This window comes from Erinaceus europaeus, chromosome 3 (assembly GCF_950295315.1).
Source record: "Erinaceus europaeus chromosome 3, mEriEur2.1, whole genome shotgun sequence".
In the NCBI taxonomy this organism is placed as follows: domain Eukaryota; kingdom Metazoa; phylum Chordata; class Mammalia; order Eulipotyphla; family Erinaceidae; genus Erinaceus; species Erinaceus europaeus.
The window spans coordinates 32,229,753-32,251,757 of NC_080164.1; the positions used below are offsets into that span (position 1 = coordinate 32,229,753).

General features: G+C 46.8%; 2 long non-coding RNA genes across 2 annotated transcripts in view; one reads left to right on the forward strand and one right to left on the reverse strand.

The window, feature by feature from the left end:
- Positions 1-1,478: 1,478 nt before the first annotated feature.
- LOC132537650 (uncharacterized) lies at positions 1,479-10,784 on the reverse strand. Its single transcript, XR_009549110.1, has 3 exons — positions 10,411-10,784; positions 8,198-8,410; positions 1,479-2,750 (listed from the first exon to the last, which is right to left on the reverse strand). It is a non-coding gene; the product is annotated as an uncharacterized LOC132537650 (long non-coding RNA).
- Positions 10,785-20,160: 9,376 nt separating this feature from the next.
- Positions 20,161-22,005, forward strand: part of LOC132537651 (uncharacterized) — a 31,794-nt gene continuing 29,949 nt past the window's right edge. The window contains exon 1 of the long non-coding RNA XR_009549111.1: positions 20,161-20,530. This is a non-coding gene — a long non-coding RNA (uncharacterized LOC132537651). The remainder of the gene's footprint in view (positions 20,531-22,005) is intronic.

Below are 22,005 nucleotides of genomic sequence, written 5' to 3' on the forward strand. Positions count from 1 at the left end.
AGAGGAAAGGAAGACAGAGGGGGAGAGAAAGATAGATACTTGCAGACCTGCTTTACTGCTTGTGAAGTGAAGCCCCTGCAGGTGGGGAGCCAGGGACTTGAACCGGGATCCTTAGGCTGGTCCTTGTGCTTTGCGCCACCTGCGTTTAACCTGCTGCACTTAACCTGCTGCGCTACCGCTCGACACTCTATTTTTTTCTTCATTTCTTTATTTGATAGGAATTGAGAGGGAAAGGGGAGATAGAAAATGAGAGAGACCAAGCGACACCTGCACCACTCATCAAGCTTTCCTCCTGCAGCTGGAGACTAGGGGCTTGAGCCAGGTCCTTGCTCACTGTAACATGTGCACCACCACCCAGCCCTGAAGGATATTTTTTTAAGACTCATATTAGGGGCGGGGGGGATTAATGGTTTACAGTATAGCTGTTGAACCAAGAGTACAATTTCTCGTCTTCCTGTGATAAATGTCTGCAGAACACTCTCAGCCCAGCTTAGCTTGCTTTACCACCCTGCACCAGGACCCCAAGATCCTCTCCGCCTTCCCCTCTTGACTTCACTCCCCAGAGTCTTTCGCCTTAGTGTAATATACCATACCCAGTCCAAGCTTCTCACTGTGTTTGCTCTGCCTTTGTTTCTTTTAATTTTTTTAAATATTTATTTATTCCCTTTTGTTGCCCTTGTTGCTTTTTATTGTTGTAGTTATTATTGTTGTTGATGATGTCATCATTGTTGGATAGGAAAGAGAGAAATGGAGAGAGGAGGGGAAGACAGAGAAGGAGAGAGAAAGATAGACACCTGCAGACCTACTTCACCGCCTGTGAAGCGACTCCCCTGCAGGTGGGGAGCCGGGGGCTCGAACCAGGATCCTTAGGCTGGTCCTTGTGCTTTGCACGACAGCCTGACTCCCTCTGCCTTTGTTTCTTAAGCTTCGCCAATAAATGAGATCATCTATGTTCTCCTCTTGGGTTATCTCATTTAACCTGACTCCTTCAGGCTCCATCCAAGATGAGGCAAAGGCATGGCCTCATTATTTTTTAAAATTTATTCCCTTTTGTTGCCCCCCTTTTTTTAATTGTTGTAGCTATTGTTGTTGTTGATGTTGTCGTTGTTGTTGGATAGGACAGAAAGAAATGGAGAGAGGAGGGGAAGACAGAGAGGGGAAGATAGAGGGGGGAGACCTATTTCACCACTTGTGAAGTGACTCCCCTGCAGGTGGTGAGCTGGGGACTCGAACCTGGCCTCATCGTTTTTAGCAGATGAGTAGTATTCCATTATGTATATGTACCACAACTTTCTTAGTCACTCATCTGTCTTTGGGCATCTGAATTCCTTCCAAGTTTGGCCTATTACGAATTCTGCCGCTATGAACAGAGGTGTACATAGATCTCTTTTTTTTTCAACTTTATTGGGGGGAGGGTGTTAATGGTTTACAATGTAGTTGTTGACATAGCAACGATATTTCTTGTCTGTTCTCCACTAACCATCTGTGACTGACTCCTTTTTTTATCAGACACACATGTACAGTGAGTGAAAACTTTTCTTTCTGAGTGGCTACAGCTAGGTAGTAGGAGCACCATGGGTAAAGCCTGAAGTGAAGGTCACGGAGAGGGTTACTACAGCCAAGTAGAGTTAGCCAGGAAGGGCCAGAGTGAAGGCCACAGCTCATGCTAGGTGGTCTAAGTTAAAATCAACTTGGAATCTCTTCTTCTCAGTTACAATAACAGAGACTGAAGTGACTAGGAGACTGAGCCAGGCTTGGGTGTGCCCACCAGCCAAGGTGAGACTCTTTGGAGCAGGACTCATAAGATCAAATTTAGTGCTTACACAGTTGGGTCAAGCAGTTGTCTCTTGGAGATGACTAGCACTCTCTGCCTCGCTCTCCAAAATTCAGATTCCTGGGGAAAGCAGTTGGATGGTTGGTCCCTTAGCTTGGCAGTGGGGACACTCAGTTGCAGTTCTAACACCCTGGGGAAGATGGAGGCCAGATGACAAATGTATCTAGCCCTGACCCCTGGAAGTGGCAGCCACACCTCTAATAGGACCTGCATTGTTTTCATGGCCTAATTCTCAGAGAGGCTTCACAGATGTGGTTTTGGGGATTCAGAGTTCTGGCTGGGGGCCCAGAAGCCCAGGTGCTCTGATGTCCCCTGTCAGATGCCAGCCAGCCCTCTTTTGAGTGTCATGTTTGGACTGAGTGAGCTCTGAGCACATTCCAGTCTGAACATCAACACTTGCAGAACATAAGGAGAAAGCATCAGGCTTGGCCTCCAGAGCAGTTTCTTCTGAGAACTTTTTCCTTAATCTCTTCCTGAGACACTGAGGCAGCAACCACCAGCGTCAGGGAGGGAGCTAAGGCCTCACCAACCCATAGAAGGTGCCAGGCTGCTAAGACCTGTGTACAGAGGTGCCTCACTTGCTGGCCTGGCTTCCCCAATCCCTCCTGCACTCCCCAAGAGAGACCAAAACTTCCTGAACTACAAATGGCTCTGGAGATTCAATACCTAGGGCCAGAGAAGTGAGGTAGGGACTCTCCAACACAAACACAAATGCAAACACCACACACACACACACACACACACACACACACACACACACACACCTCACAGAGCCCCTGCAGCACTAAAGCGACCAACTTTTCATGAAGTCCCTCTGGACAGAGGTCCACGTCATTCCTGAAGCTCTGTGACAGTGGATGCAGCACTGGGGCTGAGGATGGGGAGGTGAAAGGTCATCTCTCAGGAGCCAGCAGCTCTGGGGTCAGATATGGGAGCCTTCAGTGAAGAAGTGAAAGGACACTCTCCCTCTCCTTCCTCTCCCTCCTCCTCTTCCCCTTTACCTCCCCTCCCTCTCCCTCTTCCTCTCCCTCTTCCTCCTCCCCTTCCACTCCCCTCCTCCTCCCTTCCCACTCCCCTCCCCTCTCCTCCCTCCCTCCTCCTCTCCCTCTTCCTCCCCCCCTCTCCCCCTCTCCTTTTCTTTTCCCCTTTCCCTCTCCCTCTTCCTCTTCCTTCCCTCCCCCTCCCCTCTCCCTCTTTCTCCCCTCTTCCCTCTCATTTTCCCTCCCCCTCCCTCTCTCTCTCCCCTTCCCTCTCTCCTTCTCCCTTCCCCTCCTTCTCTCCCTTCTTCCTGCCCTCTCTCTCTCCTTCTCCCTTTTTAGTGGAGTCAGAGCCTCATTCACTACACTATACCACTTAAAAAATATTTTCATATAGAGACAGAGATGGGGAGACTCTGCAGCGCAGAAGTTCCTTCCAGGAATTTCCAGGAGATGTGGCACAGTGGATAGGGCCTAGGAATCTCATGCATGAGGTCCTGAGCTCAGCCCCCAGCAGCCTTGTGTCACAGAGTGATGGTCTGGTTCTCTCTCTCCTCATTAACAAATTAGCAAATGTTTATTTAAACAAACAAACAAACACATTCCCTCCATTGCCATAGTACCTGCCATGTGGTGCTGGGGACTTGAAATTGGGTCAAGTGTGAACTGTCTCTCTGACCTGAAAGGGCTGGCACTTGGATCAGTGGACAAACTCCTGACTTCCGCCGTCTGGAATTCCCCTGTGACCCTTTGGGAGTCTAGGAATGCATTTATTTATTTATTTATTTATTTATTTTTAAGATTTGTTCATTTCTCTCATGAGAGAGAGAGAGAGCAGAACACCTGCTCCAGCACACACCGTACAAGGGATCAAACTCAAGCATGCAAATCTTGCACTTTATTCACTGAACCATCTCCCAGATCATTCTGGGAATTCTTAACAAGTACTTTTCTCTCCTCTCCTCTCCTCTCCTCTCCTCTCCTCTCCTCTCCTCTCCTTTCTTCTCTATTTTTTTTTTTCTTTCTCCCAGGGTTACTACTGGGGATTGGTGCCTGCATTATGAATCCACTGCTCCTGATGGCCATTTTTCCATTTTATTGGATAGGACAGAGAGAAATTGAGAGAGGAGGGAGAGGGAGAGAGGGAGAGAGAAAGACAGACAGCTGCAGACCTGCTTCACCACTCGTGGAGCGATCCTCCTGCAGGTGGGGAGATGGGGGCCTGAACCTGGATCCTTGCACGGGTCCCTGTGCTTCATACTATGTGCACTTAACCTGGTGCCCACCCCCATTTACTTTTCTTCTCCTTTTCCTTTCCATTCCATTCTTCTTTCTTTCTCTCTGTTGTTCTTTCCTTCTTTCTTTTTCCCACTAGGGTTACTGCTGGGGATCAGTACATGCGCTACAGCTCCACTGTAGTGACCTTTATTTATTGATTGACAGAGGAGGAGAGACAGAGACATAGAGAGAGATGAGAGGAGAGACACTTACAGAACTGCTCCACTGCTCATAAAACTTTCCCCCTGGTAGGTGGAGTCCAGGGGGCTTGAGCTGGGCGAGATCCTCATGCATGGGAACATGTGAGCTCTGTCAGGTGAATCACCACACAAACCCTACAAAGAACTAAAATTAAAATTTAATTTAATCCAAAAGCAAACTCTAAAATGAATCTTGGACTGCGGTGACAGAGGAGACCAGGGGGTAGGGCTGAGGGGACTGTTGTGGTGATCAGGGCACCCAAGGAGTGAGGCCACTAAAACCTGAAAGATGCCACTAAAACTTGGATGGCAAAAAGTTCTGCCTGGGGGCAGATGGTGGTGCACCTGGTTAAGTGCTCACATAATAGTGCACAAGGACCCGGGTTCAAGGGCCTGGTCCCCCACCTGCAGGGGGAAGCTTCACAAGTGTTGAAGTGGGGTGTCTCTCCCTCTCTCTCTTTCCCTCTCTCTTTCCCACCCTCTATTTCTCTGTCTCTATCCAATAACAAATAAATAAATAGGGAGTCAGGCAGTAGCGCAGAAGAGCGCAAGGACCGACTTAAGGATCCCAGTTTGAGCCCTGGCTCCCCACCTGCGGGGGAGTCGCTTCACAAGCAGTGAAGCAGGTCTACAGGTGTCTGTCTTTCTCTCTCCCTCTCTGTCTTCCCCTCCTCTCTCCATTTCTCTCTGACCTATCCAACAACAATGACATCAGTAACAACAATAATAACTAGAACAATAAAACAACAAGGGCAACAAAAGGGAACAAATAAATATTATAAATAAATAAACAAATAGACTAAAAAAGAAAAAAAAGAGTTCTGCCCTTATTTTCCTCCAAATAGTTGATGCTTTCTTATCAAACATCCAAGTCCTTCATCCATTTGGAGTTTACTGTTGTGTGTGGTGAGATGTAGTGGTTCAGTTTCACTCTTCTGCACACTTCAACCCAACTTTCCCAACAACATTTGTTGAAGACAGTCCATGAGTCAGGCCGGACTGCCTCTTGGCTCCACAGATGCAACCCCAAGCCAGGGACAGAGCTGGGTGTGCTGAGATAGGAGCTGGGGAGTGGGGACACAGCAGACATGGGGAGCTCTGAGTCACCTCACGCATCTGGTGAGTGAAAGAGCCACCAAGAAGACACTAGTCCCACAAGCACACAGCAGCTCTTAGAGACCTGCCTCTGAATGTCTTTTCTGGATGCAGCCCACCTCTGACCCCAGGTGCTAAACCAGGGAGTTCTGTGTGGAACAGGTCCAGGCCAGGGGTCTGCAGGGAGCCAGCAGCTGTGCCCTAAGCTCCATGGTGCTGACCCCTCTGGGCGCGGTGGACATCCTCTCACAGAGGCTGTTTATGGACTCTGGGTTCTGAGAAGCCCTTCATTGCCCTCCCCCTGAGGTGTTTACAGAGCCTTCTAGAAATCGGGGTCAGTAATGGGCAAGTCCCCACAGGTGGCCTGGTGTCAGAAGAGATGGCCCTGAGTGTAAGAAAGCTGTGAGCGTGGCTGGGGAGAACCCACGGTTATGACACACCCATTTCTGGGCCCGCCCAGAAACCTTTCTCTGGAGGTGGTGTTGACGGGTAGAAGTGAGGGGTAGGGGAGAACAAGGGCCTAGGAGTCACCTGGAGCCTGGACCCAGCTTGGTGGTCTGGCTGTGGGGTGTCACTCAGCCTCCAGCTCTATGGACTGTGAACTGGATCATCTCCAGGCTCTTCCAGTTGACTGTTTGATAAGTGATAAGCTGGGCAGTGTAGCCCTCCAGGGTGGAGGAGAAACCCCTCACAGTCAGCAGAGTCCATCCTGCCCACTCCAGTAAAGCCTCACCGGGGCCAGCCCACACCCCTACCATGGAGATTACCAGCTGGGTGAAAAGGGGGGCAGGCCTGCTAACTGGTTTCTTTTAGAACTGGCAACAACCCTGGTAGCAAAAAAGAGTGCGTGTGGGGGGGTGGGTGGGTAATGAAGGAAGGAAAGAAGGGAGAAAGACAGAAAAAGGAAGTATGGGAAAGGGTGTGAACCGTCCCTTTGTGGGGTTGGGTAGTGGCACATGTGATTGAGCACACAAACATTACCATGTGCAAGGACCCAGGTTCAAGCCCCTGGTCCCTACCTGCTGCAGGTGTCTCCTTCCCCATCTCTGTTGCCTTTTCCTTCTCAGTTTCTCTCTGCCGAAGAGAAAGGAAGGAAAGAAGGAATAAAGGTCCTTCGCTCTGAAGCCATTCCCAAATTCTGTCCTCATCTGTCCATCCACACCTAACCACCACCTGTCTGTCTGTTCCTCAGCAGCTCAGACCCATCCAGTGCCTGGCCACCTAGGCACGGTGGCTACCGGGGCTCCCAGGCTAGAGAAGGAGTAGTTATCCAGGTCTATCCATGCTGGCCAGTCCCCTGCAGCTCCACTGGCCTGGGTCCTGAGCTTGTCTCTTGGGGATGGAACAGTGGGGCTCTAATTCAGCCTGGCTGCAGCCTGGGCCTCCTCACTGAGAGCAGGGGCCAACCAGTGCTAAGGCAAGTTCAGCCTTGCACCCAGGGCCCCAGAGCCCCAGGAAAGGGTAACTCATAATCCCCAGAGGATATGTACCAGTACTGGGGCGGGGGTTACCGTTATGCTTTAAAAATGTCACTTACTTAATAAAAAATAGGGAAAGAAGCCAGACACCTGGTTAGGTACACTTGTTACTATGTACAAGGACCCTGGTTCAAGCCCCCAGTCCCACCTACAGGGGGAATGTTTCATGAGGGTGAAGCAGTGCTGCAGGTATCTCTCTATCTCTCTCTCTTTCTCTACCACACTTCCCTTTCAGTTCCTCTCTTTCTTGTTAAATAAAATAAAATTAAAAGGAAGAAGGAGGAAGAGGAGGAGGAAGAGGAGAAGAAGACGATGAAGGAGGAGGAGAAGAAGACGATGAAGGAGAAGAAGAATGGGGAAGAGAGGATGCATGCGACACTAGGGGTTGAACTCAGGACTTCATGCTTCCAAGTTCAGTGTCCTTCTTACTCACTGAACCACCTCCTGGGGTGGTATTGTTATCTTTTTGCTGTACATAGGGGGAACTGAGGCTCGGAGTGGTAAAGTCAGGAACTAGAAGGGGAATGAGGAAAGGGAAAAGGAGCAACGGAAAGAGAAAGAATGGGAGAGTGCCAGAGCTCAGTCTGGAATTATCAGAGTAAGTGCAGAGAGATCCTAAGCAGCTCAGTCTGACCTTTTCTGGTCCTTAGAACTGATGGATGAGTGCGCAGGAACTCGCCCCATTCCACTTCTCCCCACAGCTCAGATGCTCTTGCTGCCGTACACGGCTGCCCTCTGGTGGCAAGATCTAGAAATGCCTCTTCAGCTCTCCTAATGGAAACAGCAAATGCCAGTAACTTCAGCTATCAACTCGGTGCTGGAGATATGAGACAAAGGAAAATATCCCTGTTTCCTTTTTTTCCCCTTCATTTAAAAAGGTATCTTTATTTATTGTATAGAGGCATCCATAAATCAAGAGGGAATGGGGAGACAGAGAGGGAGGGGGAGAAACCCACAGCCCTGCTTCACCACTCACAAAGCTTGCAGGTGGGGACTAGGGGGTCGAACTTGGGTCCTTGTGCATTATAACATGTGCGTTCAACCAGGTGTGCCACCACCTGGCCATTTTTCTTCATTTTTTATCTGTGATTAACAGTGGGTTACAAGATTATAGAATTAGTGTATAGTTCCACATCACGCCCACCACTAAAATTCTGTGTCCCACTCTCCCACCTCCCAACATCAGAGTTCTCATGAGTCTTAGAAACAGTTTCCTTGCTTCTGTGTTGTTTTTTTTCTCCAAGTTCGTGCATATCAGATCTCTAGGTTCCACATGATTGAAACCATCCAGTAGCTGTCTTTCATCTCTTTGCTTATTTCTCTAAGCATACTCACCTCCAGTTCTATCCATTTTGTCCCAAAGACACAGTGCCATCTTTTTTGATCGCAGAGTAGTATTCCATGAAGTATATATCCCGTAACTTCTTTAGCCAGTCATCTGTTGATGGGCATCTAGGCTGCTTCCACTCTGTGGCTATTGTGAACAATGCAGCATATATCTCTTTTAATTAGTGTTTGAGTGTCCACTGGATAAATGCCCGAGTGCCTCTATTATTTTTTGAGAGATATAAAAAAGAGAGTAAAAGACAGAGAGAAAAGCAAAGAGGAAAGAGCAAGAGAGATACCATAGCATCCTCCAGAGTTCCCTTGGCTGTGCACGGGCTTCTTGTGCAGTTCTAGGCTCATACCAGGGCCTCAGGCATAGTAAGGCACGCATGCTACCCAGTGGCCCATCTTTCCACCTTAACAATTTTAACCTTTAAAATATAATTTGAAGACATCCAATCCATGAATATAGGAAATTATTTTAGTTATTTAAGTTTCTGATTTCTTTGGTTTATTATTATTCATTTATTTATTTTACTTTTTTGAATTTCTTGAAATGTGTTGTAGTTTGTTGTAACTTTCTCTGTAAAGACACTTGCACTTTTTGGGTGGGGGTAGATAAGCACATTGGTTATGCAAACAGACTCTTGTGCCTGAGGCTCCAAAGTCCCAGGTTCAATTCCCCACACCACCATAAGCCAAAACTGAGCAGTGCTCTGGTAAAAAAAAAAAAAAAAAAAAAAAGAAAGACTTGTACTTTTTTACAAGCTGTTTTTATAATCAATCAATCCCTCTTCAGAGCCTTGCAAACCCTCTCTGAAATGAAATGAGGCTCATTTTATGGGTCAAAGGAACCTCAACCAATACAATTGAGAGCTGGAATTTTTAAAAATTTATTTCCCCTTTTGTTGCCCTTGTCTTTTTATTGTTGTTGTAGTTATTATTGTTGTTATTGATGTCGTCATTGTTAGATAGGACAGAGAGAAATGGAGAGAGGAGGGGAAGACAGAGAGGGGGAGAGAAAGACAGAGCTTCACCGCCTGTTAGGAGACTCCCCTGCAGGGGGGGAGCCGGGGCTCGAACTGATCTTTCCGCGGGTCCTTGTGCTTTGTGCCATGTATGCTTAACCTGCTGCACTACTGCCCGACTCCCCAGAGCTGGAATATTAAAAAAAAAAATTTTTTTTGTCTTTATTTACTTACTGGATAGAGACAGTCAGAAATTGAGAGGGAAGGGGGAGATATAGAGGGAGAGAGACAGAGAGACACCTGCAGCCCTGCTTCACCACTCGCAAAGCTTTCACCCTGCAGGTGCGGACTGGGGACTTGAACCCGAGTCCTTACACGTTGTAACATGTGTGCGCCACCACCGGCCCCTGGAATTTGTTTTTAATTTCACTTAATTTAGTTTTTAGATAGAAATAGGCAAAGAGAGGCAGATAGAAAGTGTGAGTGACTGTGTGTATAGAAGAGATCCTTTGGTGGAGGCCGGGTTTGAACCCAGATCATGTTCATGGTGAAGCCGAACACTGTCCAGGTGAGCTATTCTACTGTCCTGAAATCAGTGATTTAAAGGTTGGGTGGCTGAGACTGGAATGCACTGGGTTAGATTTTTTTTTTTTCATTACCACCAGGGTTATCGTTGGGTCTTGATGCCTGCAGGAGGAACTCACCACCTCTGGAGGTCATTCTCTCCGCTACCCCTGCTTATTATTATTTTTTTTCCTTTTGTCACTAGATGTCCAATGTGCTATCTGTTGTTTTTCCATGTTAGTTGATAGGACTGAGAGAAATTGAGAGGGGAGATAGAGATAGTAGAGATAGAGATGAGATAGGCAGAGAGAGATCTCTGCAACACTACTTCACCGCTTGTGAAGCTTGAACCCGAGTCCTTATGATCAGGGTTGGGTACTGAAGCTGGCATCCTGTCCCCTGCCTTCTCCCATCACACACACATCTTTTTAGAGCCCTGCCTGGCCCACACGGTGGTGGCTGGACAGTCACAAAGCCCAGCTGCATCTCTCTTAACCCCTCCCATACCCCCACGATGCACAGTCCTCCCTTCCTTCTTTCCTCTTTCCCTCCCTCTCTTTGTCCCTCTTGCAAATATCACAGATATTGTGGCCAAGCTATATGCCAACATTCACCCCAAACCACTTCAAACCCTGCCTTCTAGAGCCCGTGGGAGAAACAGACCCTAATCATATAAAATATAAAACAAACCTGCCCAGGGAAAGTTCTAGGAGCTGGGACAGCCTATCACCAGGGTCCTTGCCTTCGTCTCGTGGTGGGTGTGGGTGTCTGGCAGGGCTGGGAAGGAGGAGCAGGAGTCACTGGGTAGAGGGAGAGAGAAATCTCTGCAGCAGGGAGGGCAGGGGATCAGCCAGCTGGGGCAGAGGAGGGCGGGCAGGCAAGCTAGGAGGATGCCCCTGGGTCTCAGGAAGTGGGAGGAGCCATGGAGAGGCTGGGCGCTGCCTCTGTGGTCAGCTCTCTGGGTGACCAGTCACAAAGATCAGATGAGAATGCAGGGCTGAAACTGCTTTGGAAAGTACATAATCGAATTCTAGTGGGCGGTGTCAATGGTATTCGGGACATATTTCATGAATGGAGACAGGTCTGGCATCTAGGGGCAGGTCCTGGTCTCTGCTCTGCCCACTTGCCTCGCTCCTGTTATTCCCACAACAGCCCCTCTGGGTTCAAGTCTGTAAAAACCAGCCTTGTTCCTATCCAGGGAGCACCAATGACCTAATATTTTTTTTCAAGTCTTGCTTTTTTTTTTTTTCTCTTTATTTATTTATTGGATGAAGACAACCATAAATTGAGAGAGAAGGAAGAGAGACAGACAGACACCTGCCGACCTACTTCACTCATGAAGCTTTCCCCCTGCAGGTGGGGACCAGGGGCTTGAACCTGGGTCTTGAACCTGGGTCTCTGTACATTATAACATGTGTACTCAACCAAGTGTGTCACCATCTGCCCCCTTCAATTCTTTCTTTTTTAAAAAGGTATTCTTTTTTTTTTTTTTTAATTTAAGAAAGGATTAGTGAACAAAAGCATAAGGTAGGAGGGATACAACTCCACACAATTCCCAACACCCAATCCCCATAACCCATCCCCCTCCCATGGTAGCTTTCCCATTCTCTATCCCTCTGGGAGCATGGACCCAGGGTCGTTGAGGGTTGCAGAAGGTAGAAGGTCTGGCTTCTGTAATTGCTTCCCCGCTGAACATGGGCGTTGACTGGTCGGTCCATACCCCCAGTCTGCCTCTCTCTTTCCCTAGTAGGGTGTGTCTCTGGGGAAGCTGAGCTCCAGGACGCATTGGTGGGGTCTTCAATCCAGGGAAGCCTAGCCAGCATCCTGGTGGCATCTGGAACCTGGTGATTGAAAAGAGAGTTAACATATGAAGCCAAACAATTTATTGAGCAATCATGGATCCCAAGCTTGGAATAGTGGAGAGGAAGTGTTAGGGAGGTACTCACTGCAAACTCTAGTGTAATCCTGCTTTCAGGTATATATTTTGCAGTAGTTTATGGATACGTGTGCACATAAGCTCTCTCTCACAGAAACTGGTGTATATCTAGGTTATGGGACTTTGTTAGAAAGTGAACTACCTGAGATGAAATTAGAGTGTACTATTAAAGGAAAGGTCTCACCCGAGTAATGAAGCTGAAGGGTTGTCATTCCACACGTGAAGTCTCTGGATACAGTCTGAGGTGAAGCATGTTGAGGTGGCAATCGTTGCTTTGGTTAGGTTGTGATCGGCGGATGCAATATTATTTGGTTTGGATTGGGAGATGCATACGGGAAAGTGGGCCCTATCCAAGGGTTCCAGGACTGGGGGAAGTAGGGGCTCTATAGTGAAGATGTGAGGTTCCTGCTGTCTTAGGGTTCAAAAAGACAATCAATAGTTAATATTATCATCACATTATTTGTTAATTGGGTTAACTTTGAAAAGTCCCTTTGTTATGGTTTGCTGGACAGTACCCAGTATCTTGTATATAACTGTGCTATTGGAAGCTTCTAATCTACTTGGTCTAGGCTTTTGAGAGAGTCCGCATATCAAATACATAGCCTATATATTAAAAAGATTCAGTTTGTCTTTTGAGAAACTTTGAGACATACAATTGATTTCCCCCTCTCATATTAATTAACTACTGATTTATATGTTTACATTTTGCTAGGAGTGTACATAAACACCATTCCCACCACCAAAGGACTGTGACCCATCCCTCCCGCCCACTCCCACCCCCCACTGGCCCAGGAAGCTACATGTCTACCCCTCACCACTGGGTTTTTACTTTGGTGCCCTACTTACAATTTGATCAGGTCCTGCTTTTAGTTTCCCTTTCAGATCTTCTAAGTCAGCTTCTGTTGATGAGTGGGATCATCCCATACTCATCTTTATCTTTCTGACTTAGTTCACTTAACATAATTCCTTCTAGCTCTGTCCAAGATGGGTCAGAGAAGGTGGGTTCATTGTTCTTGATAGCTGCATAGTATTCCATTGTGTATATATACCACAGCTTTCTCAGCCACTCATCTGTTGTTGGGCACCTGGGTTGCTTCCAGGTTTTAGCTATTATGAATTGTGCTGCTATGAACATAGGAGTACACACCTCTTTTTGGTTGGGTGTTATGGAGTCCTTGCGGTATAATCCCAGGAGAGGAATTATTGGGTCATATGGAAGGTCCATGTCTAGCCTTGTGAGAGTTTTCCAGACTGCTCTCCACAGAGGCTGGACCAATTTACATTCCCACCAGCAATGTAAAAGGGTTCCTCTGTCCCCACATCCTCTCCAGCATTTGTTGCTGTAAAAAGATATTCTTAATTGATTCATTTATTGAACAGAGACAGAGAGAAACTGAGGTGGAAAGGGGATACAGAGAAGAGAGAGAGGGAAAAAGTCAAAGAAAGAGAGACCTGCAACACTGCTTCACTACTTGTGAAGCTTTTCCCTGCAGGAGGCTTGAACCCGGGTCTTTGTGCATGGTAACATGAGTTCTACTAAGTGTGCCACCACCCAACCCCTCTTTCTCTTTTCTTTTAACTTTATTTTTTAAATTAATTTTAATTTCTTTTTATTTGATAGGACAGAGAGAAATTGAGAAGGAAGGGGGATTAAAGGAGAGAGAGAGAGACAGAGAGGCACCTGCAGTACTGATTCTCTGCTTGTAAAGCTTCCCCGGCCAGCGGTGACCAAGGGCTTGAACCCAGGTCTTTTCTCATGGTAATGTGTACATTTAACTAGGTGCTCCCTTATTTTTTATTTATTTGATAGGACAGAGAGAAATTGAGAGGTAAGGGTAAGACAGAGAGAGAGAGAGAGAGAGAGAGAGAGAGAGCTGAAGCGCTGTTTCACCACTTGTGAAACATCTCCCCCTGCAGGTGGGAACCAAGGTCTTGAAGCCAGATCCTTGTGATGGTGACATGTGCACTCAACCATGTGTGCCACCACCTAGTCCCTCAAGACTCAAAGTTGTACATCCAACCCCCCCAGGCTCTGCTGAGATGAGGATCTTTACCTCACTTTACAGGTGGAGAGAGAACTCAGCTAAGAGGTAATGAGCTGTGCCCAGCGTAACCGAGGCGCAGGTGACCTCACTGCTTTCCTGTCTCTGAAGGAGAAAACAAGAACATATTGGGAGTAACAACTTGGTCATGCTTTCCAGGTTCAAATCCTGCCTCCACCACCCCCAGCTGTGAAGCCTGAGGGCTGGTTAGTGCACTTCTCTGTGCTTCTTGGAAAATGATGATGATAATATCACTTACTACCTCACAGGGCAGGTGCAGGGTTTAATTCAGAGTGGCATCTCACACCTGGTAAACTTTTTCCATGTGCCCTGTTAAGCTCGCAGCCTTCCAAGGACTCCCCCTAGGTGCCAGGGGCCAGGGATGCTGCACCTGAATAGGCACCCCCACCTCCGTCTTCATGCAGCAGCTCTGGGTTATATTTAACTGGAGAGATGGTGGGGTGGGCATGAGGCTGCCAGCTGCATTACTCTGTTGGCTTGGTGGATTTTTTTTTTAATATTTATGTATTTGTTCCCTTTTGTTGTTCTTGTTTTATTGTTGTAGTAATTATTGCTGTTGTTATTGATGTCATCGTTGTTGGCTAGGACAGAAAGAAATGGAGATGGGAGGGGACGACAGAGAGGGGGAGAGAAAGATAGACACCTGCAGACCTGCTTCACCACTTGTGAAGTGACTCCCCCACAGGTGGGGAGCTGTGGCTCAAACCCGGATCACTACGCCGGTTTAACCTGCGTTTAACCCGCTGCACTACCACCCAACTCCCTGTTGGCTTGTTTTTGAGGAGGAAGCAGGACCCCCATGCAGAAGGGCCTAGGAAAATCCCCTCTTTCCCACTGCCCTCCCCCCTTCTCCCTTCTAGAAACAACAGAACTGACCTGAGTGGTCAGAGTCGGGCAAGATGTCCCCTCAGCTCCCCCAAGGGCTTGTGATTCTACATCCAGGCAACAGTGGTGAGGTCTTGAAAGTTCCAAGTTGCATCTGTCCCCATGCTAAGGCACTGTGACCCCACTTGTCAGATGCCACCTGACCTCCTTTCCTAGGAAGCCTGAACTACGTCTAGTGAGTCCCTTAGTCTCAAGGCTTGCCCAAGGGTCACAGGGCTCCTCTCCCTCAGCTTGGACCAGAGCCTCCAACTCATCCCTTCTCTGTTCTCATCCCAGCGACTCCTGGCCTCTCTGAGCCCCCAGACAGGGCTGTGCACGATACCCCGCCCACTTCCACCCTCTGGGTTCTCTCTCCTGCCACACACCCTAGCTCTGTGGGCTACTTTTCCCAACTCAAGAGGCTCTCTCTCTCACTTCTCTCTCTCTCTCTCTCTCTTTCTCTCTCTCTCTCCTCTGTCACCTCCCCAACCCATCCACCTTTCTCCTTCCCTCCTCCCTTCTCGTCTCATTCTCTCATCTCAATAGGCTCCTCCTGCTCGTCTTCCATTTTTGGAACTAAACTTGCAGGTTGTCCATTGTCTTCTGCAGAGAACTTTCTATCTTGTTGGAGACCCCAGCTATCACACACACTAGGGGCCATTGCAGGTGTTTCCTCTGACAAAAATGGCCTCTCCCTTCCACCAAGAGGCATTTGGCTACCACTCGCTGCAACTATTATGCTTTGGCAGGCTGCTTGTTTTGGCTTTGTTGCATCTGTGGTTCCACTGCTCTGGGTGGCTCTTTCATTTAGAGAGAGAGACAGAGAGGAGAGACAGCACAGCGCTGGAGCTTCCTCTGTGCTATAGCAACTCCCACAGAGTATCAGAGCTCAGACCTGGGCAGACCACGGCAAGGCACACAACCTGCCCAGTGAGCTGTCTTTCTGGCCTGCTATAATACTTTCAACAAAACAAAACAAGACAAAAATAATAATAAATAAGAAAAAAGGGGAGTCGGGCTGTAGCGCAGCGGGTTAAGCACAGGTGGCGCAAAGCACAAGGACCGGTGTAAGGATCCCAGTTCAAGCCCCAGGCTCCCCACCTGCAGGGGAGTCGCTTCACAGGCGGTGAAGCAGGTCTGCAGGTGTCTATCTTTCTCTCCTCCTCTCTGTCTTCCCCTCCTCTCTCCATTTCTCTCTGTCCTATCCAACAACAACGACATCAATAATGACTACAACATTAAAACAGCAAGGGCAACAAAAGGGAATAAATAAATAAATATTTTAAAAAAAGAAACTTCTGAAGCGTTTAAAAATAAATAAATAAATAAATATATATATAAAAAAATAATAAATAAAATAAAATAAATAAATAAATAATAAAAAAGAAAACCCTTCCATGTCATTATGTAACTATTTGAATTTAGCCTCTGTACGGTTACATCCTGGGATCCCAGGAAGCCTGAGGAAAAGCAAAGTCAAGTTGACAACGGCAGCATGAAGAATATAGTTCCCCAAAGGGCCCTTGAATGAGTCCACTAACTGATTGCACAGCTCTTTCCACAGGGTAAAACAGAAACAGCACCTCCTGTTTTACCATTAAAAATTTGCATATTTATTTATTAATGATAAAGAGGGAGGAAGAGAAAATGCGAATATCACTCTGGCATATTCGATGTGTGGACTCAAACACAGGATGTCATGCTTGATAGTCCAACATTTATCCACTGGACACCACCATTTTCACCATGTTAAATGTTCCACTCAATAGCGGTTGGTTTCTCTTTCTTTCTTCTTTTTGTTTTTAATCTCTTTATTGGGGGATGAATGTTTTGTAGTAAATACAATAGTTTGTACATGCATAACATTTTTCAGTTTTCCACATAGTGGTTGTGGTTGGTTTCTATTAAGGCAACATTCACTCAAATAAAACCTTAAGCAGAAATCCCAATGGAAGTTTTGTAAAAAAAAAAAAAAAAAAAAAAAAAAGACAGAACTCAGTGTGCCGGGTGGTAGTGCACCCTTGTACATTACCACATACAAGGACTTGGGTTCAAGCCCCCAGCTCCCACCTGCAGGAGGAAAGCTTCACAAGAAATGAAGCAGGGCTGCAGATGTCTCTTTCTCCCTCTCTATCTCCCCCTCTCAATTTCTGTTTATCCTATCAATTGAAAGAAACAAGTATATTTTTTTAATCTTAAAAAAATGACAGAACTTTCTGGAGCAAATATGAAGATGTAACTGGCTGTCTTCTACAATGAATGAATGGATGAATGAATGAATGAATGAATGGGCAGTCCCTCATCTAACAGCTAGAAAAGTGCTCCAGGGAGTGGAGTGAGAGAATAGAAGCTTTTTCTAGGTTGAGGGTAGGGGACAAGGAGTTTGAAGTGGCTTGCTTCAGACAAGGTCACCTGCCCGCAGGAGCAGGCGGGAGTTTTATCAGACAAGTTTCCTCACTTTGGAGCAGCAAATACCAAACTGGTCAAAACAAATTCCTCTGCTAGGTGCGGTGATGCTCATCTTGAGATGTGGAACCGTCCCCCTGGGACAACCACCGTGTAAATCAACATTTCTACTATAAAACCATAAAAAGCATTCCGCTGCCGGGAAAGGCTGAAACTGCAGAGAGGCTCAGTACTAGGTTTCAGTGGGACTTAGCATAAGTGACTCCATTTTGGGCCTGTTTCTAGTTTAACATGGCCAGTGTATTATTGCCATGAAAGGAGGGGCAGCTGGGACCAGGAGGTGCGATTCCTTCTGTGAAAGAAAGGAGAAAAAATATATATGTATATATATTAAATACCCCAGAGCACTGCTCAGCCAGTACTGGCTTATGATGGTGCAGGTGATTGAACCTGGGACCTCAGAGCCTCAGCCATGAGACTCTGCATAACCACTATGCTATCTCTCCTGCCCTCAAACTATGTTCTATGAGAAGAAAGTTCCAGAAAGGAGGTTGGAGGGGCAGGCAAAATACCTCACTTGGATACTGTGCTGTTTTGCCATGAATGTGATCCAGGTCTGAGCCCAGCCCTCATTGCATTGAAGGATGCTTTGGTGCTGTGGTATCTTTCCCTCTTCCTGTCTCTCGCTATCTGAAAACCTTGTCTTGGAGTGGTGAAGCTCAGGAGCTGAGCAGAGAGAGGAGAGAGATAGACATAGAGATAGAGATAGAGATAGAGAGAGAGAGAGAGAGAGAGAGAGATATCCCCAAAGAATAGTGTTAATAAAAAACTAGGTGCCATTTTTTCCCATGGACTGAAAACCCAATGGGGCAGAAACGAAGGTGGTGACCAGTGACCAGACCCATTTGATGGAGGCAGAGTTTAAGGCCCAGCTTCTCCCAAATGGCCCACTGGCCTTTACTCCCCACATGCAGCCCTGTATTTTAACTTTGTAGGTTATCAGTCAGGTCCTCAGAAAAGCAGATACAATATCAGGCACCCAGCGTCAATGGAGGGTATGATTCTGTCTCCATGGCAGGGAGCTTGCCTACTTTCTTCCTTTAAAGGTAGTCTAGGTTAAATAGTTTTAGTACTACTATTTAACTGATGCTATACTTCCTTTTGTTAAAATTTATTAAATCGTATTTCCTGGGGCTGGGAGATAGCTCACCTGGTAGGGTACACACCACATCATGCTAAAAGCCCTGGGTTCAGGCCCTAGCAACTCAGGGACAGCACTGGGTGGGGAAGAACTCATGGATGGTGGAGTAGTGCTGTGGCATCTCTCCTCTCTCTAAATGAAAAGTGAAGAAATTGGGCCCAAGATGCCATTCAAGAGTTATTGCATCCATGAGGCCCTGAGTTTGTGCTCTGGGACCACATTAAAAAAAATTGTATTTCCTAAACTAGTGTTCTTCAACATATATGATTTAAATATAATTATTATACACTATTTTCACTTCATTGAGAGTACTATTAGAGGACATTATTTTTAGTTCACCTAGAAGAGATAAGTATTGTATTTTGCTTGGAACAAAAGGTCCACTATTATATATCCCATAATTAAACTTGGCCTTGCTCAGATGAAGATGTGTGAAATGATAATAAAAACTGCTTCTCTATGGTGCGGGCTCTAATAAGAAATATGTTAAAGTACCATAACATTTATTTTAACAGATTTTTTTTTTCTTCTAGATAAGGACAGAGAGGCAGAGAGAGAGAATGAAAGAGGTCATAGCACTGAAGCACCTTCAGTGTGGTAGCAACTAGGCTTGGACCTGGGTCCTGCACATGGCAAAGCAACACACAATCTGTCAGGGGGAGATCAGGCCCAGGGCTTTGAACTTCAGTTCCACCAGGACTACCGAGAACCTGGAACTTTTTGTCACCAGGACCCTTTGTTTTTTGGCTCTGTCACTGAGAGGAAAGGCAATTTGAAGGACACCAGGGGAAGTAGTAATACATATAGACAAGGTTAGAAAGCAGAAGATGTCGGGGACTTTAAAAAGTCTCACCTGGAACACAGGACCAATAAAAGAGTCAGATCATTTAACAGACCAATGAGAAATTCATTCCAGGCAGGCAAGTCGGGACAAAAGAGCCAAGGTGGACTAACAGTGCTATTTTGTGTGAATGGCCCATTTGCGTCTTCCTGAATAAAGTGTGTGATGCCTCCCCAGCCTCCCCGGCCTCCCTAGTTCTTTGTTGAACACACTGGTGAGCCGCACACGATGGGGAAGACATCTTGGGCTCTTCCCTGTCCTTTCTCCCTCACAACACTATCCAAGTTAGCTACTTTACCACCCCACTGAGTAGATTTTTATGTTTCAAAAGCTCTGTCTCCTCCCAGCCCCTCAACTTCCATATGATTTCATTAGTTCAGCCATAAATTCATAGACTAACTTAGGAAAGTTAACATTTTACCACCACCTTTTTCCTCCTCCTCTTCTTCTGTTAAATATGTATTTTGTCTGTGTCATAATTATTTTGTCTATGAAAGCTACTATCCATATATACAAATGTACAACCTGTTTCTTGCTCCTGATTTCCTTTCTTTCTTTCTTTCTTTCTTTCTTTCTTTCTTTCTTTCTTTCTTTCTTTTTCTTTGCCTCCAGGGTTCATCACTGGGTCTTGGTACCTGTATGCGAATCCATTGCTCCTGCAGCCATTTTTTTTTTTGATAGGACAGATAAATTAAGAGGGGAGGGGGGGGGAGATAGAGAAGATCCAAGAGGAAGATGGACTCTTGCAGACTTGCTTCACCACTTTTGAAGTGACCCCACTTACGGGTGGGGAGCCAGAGGCCTGATAAGGATCCTTGTGCAGGTCCTTGTGTATTTCTTTTCTTTCTTTTAGATAGGAGAGCTAGAAAGGAAGAGAGAGAGAGAGAGAGAGAGAGAGAGAGAGAGAGAGATACCTGCAACACTACTTCACCACTCATGAAGCTTCCCCCCTTCAGGTAGAGATCAGGGAGCTTGAACCCAGGTCCTCATACACGGTAGTGTCTTCACTCTACCAAGTACCCTACTGCCTGGCATCTCTTTAATTTCTTTTTTAAAGTGTGCATCATTCTACTTAGAAGCATTTGCACAGAAAAGTATATATTAAATTTCATGCAGTTAAAGGTGTTTATCTCTTGAGGGGAAAAAAGGATCAAAGTTGGCATGATGCCCAGGGGTGAGCTTGAGTCTCTGGGGGCTTTTTCATGAGGCCATCCTCTCATGTTGAAGGTAGAGAATCAGAGACAGTGATTCCCTGGTGTGGTGGAGAAAACTCCATAGCAGTGTGGATGGAAACCAGGTGTCTTCATTCCTGGGCCAGCTGAGTCCTGTGTTGCTATGGAGAAGAACAAAGCCACTTGGCTCCCACCTGTGATTCTAGGAAATATAGGCTGCTTCCTGGTGATTTCCTAGGTAAGAAGAACCAGCTGTTCCTACCTGTTTGCAGCCGGGCTTGATGTTGCCTTGGCAACAGCTGTCAACAGGAATATTGCCTCCCCCAGGTGAGTCACATCCTTTACAGCAAAGCAGCATGCCCCCCACTCCCCAACCCATGTGAGGGGCTCCCTTTTGTTAAGAAGGGCTTAATTATAGCCGAAAGTAAATTTAGCTTAAAAGCAGGATTTCTGTGCTTGCCTGGCTAACTTTTGTTTTGCCTTCAGGAAGGACTTAAAGGGGAGAAATTTGAACTTAACGGGGAGAGATTTGTGGTTGTTTGTGGTCACTCATTGTTAACAGCAGTGTTAGATTGAGACCTAAAGGGAGGTTGTTACAGAGCCTGCAGGAAAAACTGGTGTACCTCAATGTACACGGGGAAATCAAAGCCTCGGAGTACTGACTTATCCAGAGTCTACGTAATTGATTGACAATGCAAGACTTGAACTTGGCTGGCATGTCTGACATAGGAACAAGCTGCCAGCAGATGGGAACGGGCTTGTTCACAGACTTTATTGGCAATAGAGAGACATTCTGGGGCTTCCTGAGTCATCTCTGGCAACCCCATTCTTCTCACTCCCTGTAAACCTTCTCTTGTCTCCCAACCTGTGCTGTTAGCTAGAGTTTCCAGGGTTCAGGCAGCGAACAGAACCAGGAGAAAGGGGCTGGGTGGAGCTGACAGGACTGGTTCCACTGGCTGCTGGGGCCTGTTCCTACTTGGCCTACATGATGTCTGAGGTCAGCGGACTTGCAGTCTGTCCTTAACTCAGTCAGGGCCCTTCAGTCTTATTCCTGAGGCCCATCTCAGACTTGTGTGGGTTCTACCGGTACACCCTGACATCTAACTTTGCTCCAGGATTAGGGGATGGGTTGCAAACTCTGCTTCTTTCTTGTTAAGTCTCTGATTGGGCCTGAGAATTAGATTGCCCATGTTACCATACACAAGGACCCAGGTTCAAGTTCCCAACCCCCACCTTCAGGGAGATAGCTCTGCAAGTGGTGAAGCAGTGTTACAGGAGTCTCACATTCTCTCTTCCTATCCCCTCCTTCCCTGTTCTCTTCTCTATCTCTGTCAAACAAATAAAATATTTAGATGGCCATGGATAGACTCACAGCAGAAAAAGAGCCCCCACCAAGATAATGAAGATCCAAGGAAATGACTGAACCTTGGTGTTTATCTGCTAGGTTGAACAGAAAGGCAATTGGAGAGAAAGGAGTTAAAACACAGACATGTGTCCAAAACTGATGGGCAGATAAAGGTGGTCCCAATGGAAGGGGGGTAGAGGGGTGCCATGTGGGCTTGTGCACTTGCTTTCTGTGATGTTCTCAAATGACCTCACTTGCTTGGCTGGTTCTCCCATGTCTTTCAAGATGAGTTTGGGCTGCCTCACCCATACGTGCAAAGCAGTCTCACTCTGACTTAAGAGGTGTAGTGCCAAGAGGCAGGGAGGAGGAGGGATGGGGAGTTGGTGGGGGGAAGGGTGCAGCAAATCCCCTGACTTCAGGGAAAAGGAGGGGGCTCAGAGCCAGGTTGAGGTTAATG